Source organism: Candoia aspera, chromosome 10 (genome assembly GCF_035149785.1).
Source record: "Candoia aspera isolate rCanAsp1 chromosome 10, rCanAsp1.hap2, whole genome shotgun sequence".
NCBI lineage: Eukaryota > Metazoa > Chordata > Lepidosauria > Squamata > Boidae > Candoia > Candoia aspera.
In genome coordinates, this window is record NC_086162.1 from 25,646,849 (window position 1) to 25,649,494 (window position 2,646).

Genomic DNA, 2,646 nt, shown 5'->3' on the forward strand with positions numbered 1-2,646 from the left:
GCCAATTTGCCTGCCAGCCGGGAGACAAAGGTCCTAAGCGTATCCTGCCAATGATGATGGAGGATTCTCTGTGGCATTTCTTCCGGTGCCTGAACCAGCTGCGTTCTGCCTGGGGGGGGAAATCCACATGTGGCTTCTTCCAAGGTGCAGACCCCCACCCCACAGCCAGTGCTGTTCTGTTCTGGATGATGCTGCTTCTGCAGAGAGAGATCCAGTGAGTCACATTCTCCCCAAACCCCCAAACTTCTCCCCAGCTTTGCAGGCCCATGGCCTTGTTTCTGTCCTTCCACAGAGTTGATCTACTATGCTGTGAACCTCTTTTGCTTTTCTAAGAGGGAGATCTTAATCCCACCCCCCAAATTTCTGTTTTTCAGAGATCGGTGGCAGAACACTAAGCTGGCTTTCCATGGGCGGCGCTCTCTTCTCCCTGCCCTAGACAGGTGGCTTTAATTATAAAGGCCCTGTCCTGTGTTTACAGCAAATAAAAAGACTGTGGGGGTGCAAGGGAAGGGAAGCATCCGTTTTTATTTCCCATCAAGGCAGGCAGGGGGTTGCCTGTGCAGGCACACACTGCCTCTTCACTCTCCCTCCCACCCTCAGCCCTTCCCTGAGGGCTGCTTTGCAGAAAGCCAGCTGTGCTGGGACACATCCTCACATGCTCAGAAAACAGGACAGTCCCAGGGAGGGAGGGAGGGAGGGCGGGTGGGCCAAGTGTTTCATGGATTAGTCAGTTTGGGGCTAATCAAACCTTCAGTTTTGCCGGCACCTGCCTATTAGCCTTGACCAAGGCCGGATCCCATGGGTTGTAACCCAAGATACCTGGAGGGCACTTGTGGGAAAAGACATTATTCTTTCCCCAAAGAAATCTGATGGCTGGGGGGGGGGGTGGAATAATCTGCCAGAACGTTAACACTGGGAACCCCATCTTCTGATCTGTCTGTCCGTCCGAAAAACACACCTTTGGTCTCCAGTGACCTCCTTCTAAGGCAGCCAAACTCAGGGCAAATCCAGGCATGCTTGAGCCTCCCCCTCTTCAAAGTCAGGTGCTTGTGCATAACCCTATTAGCAACGATGGCCACATACAAGCCAGACTTCTTTGCACCCCACCCTTCAGATGGGTCCTTACCTGGCTGGGAAGGCCGAGAGAAGATGCCATTCTTCAGTTTTCGTGCCCAGGTGGGACTCTCGGCTGTCTTCATTTCCAAGCCCCGTGCCCCTGTGGCTCCTCCATCTCGCACCAAGAGGCAAAGAAGATTCCAAGCCGCCTTGCCGCCAGAGCACTGCCACTGGAGTACACGGCCCGCACCCATTCATTTATTCACCCGGATGGCCAACACGTTTAAAATGCCATCGCCCGTAGCACCTTATCCCCTTACAAGCCTGAAAAAAGCCAAGAGGCCCATCTGTGCAGGTCGGAAGCAGCCTCTGAGAGTCGCCCCAGCAAATTTCTAACTTCAGCTAGACTTGCTGGTCTTCCACTGCAGGCGGGGCAGAAGCAGGGGCCGTTTGGGTGCTGCGGGCGGTGTTCTCGGGCACTGGGGCTGGGCAGAAGGCTTTCTGCTGCGGGGCCCCCGCACTGCAGTTCCACTGAAACAGCTGCAGGAGCCTCCTTAGGAAAGCCACCACGGGCTTTTCTGGGTGAGACGTGCAAGGCAGGCAGGCAGCACAGCGGCTGGTCCGGCTGGTCCTCTGCAGCTTCCTCCTCAGCTGGTCCAGGCGCAGAATGAGCCGGGAGAGGATCTCAGCGTGTTCTTCCTCCTCCTCCTGGATGACCTGGAGTTCCAGGTAGAAGCACTCCAGGTTGTCGGCGTAGCAGACCTACGAGATGCCAGGTGGCAGGAGTGAAGGAGGCGGAAGAGCTTTTGTGCTGCTGAGAAGTGCGTTTGGAGTCCCTCGGGTCACTGGAATTGATGTCCCAATCCCGCCACCCCCACCCCCCTGAGGAAGCATGCCAGCCTCACAGGCTGTGCCTCCGCCTTCCTCCCTTCGCACAGCCAAATGGGCGCACCAAAAGAGCAGCTAGTTGGGGTTCTGTCTCTGCCCCCCGCAAGAGGCAGTTGCTCATGGCAGGGAGGGAACAAAGGGCAAGAACAAAGCCCCTTCACACACGCACACGAGCTGCCAGAAGGCCACAGGAAAAGGGTGACCAGATGCCAGTGGTATCATTCCTTCAGGAGGAGCACGAGAGCAGGATCAAGAGGGATCTCTCCTCCAGGATCCACTGGACCCTCAGCTATAAGGAGATGCTGCGAACTGGAACTGCAGCTGCCCCAGATCAATGGGCTCAACACACACACACACAAAGCTCCTCTGGGCCCCACCGCAATGGGAGGCCTTGAGAAAGCCAGCTGGTATAAGGAGTCTGCGTTTAAACAGCTTTTAACTTGGCTCCCAGAGTCAAGGCAGGGAAGCTCTGAGTGGGAAGCAAGGACCCTTTCTCCAGGGGCAGACATGTTTGGGGCCAAACTTTTGCCCGGCTATGTTAAAGGAGTGAGCACTATGTTTAGTGGCTTCTACTAGACTGATTTATGTTTGAGTTATTTTTAATTTATGGTAAACTACTTTCCATTGTTCCCCATTTTAGTTTAAAAAAAAAACAGTGAAAGGCAGGTTTAAATCAATAGTACTGTTTGGCTTTCTGATGAA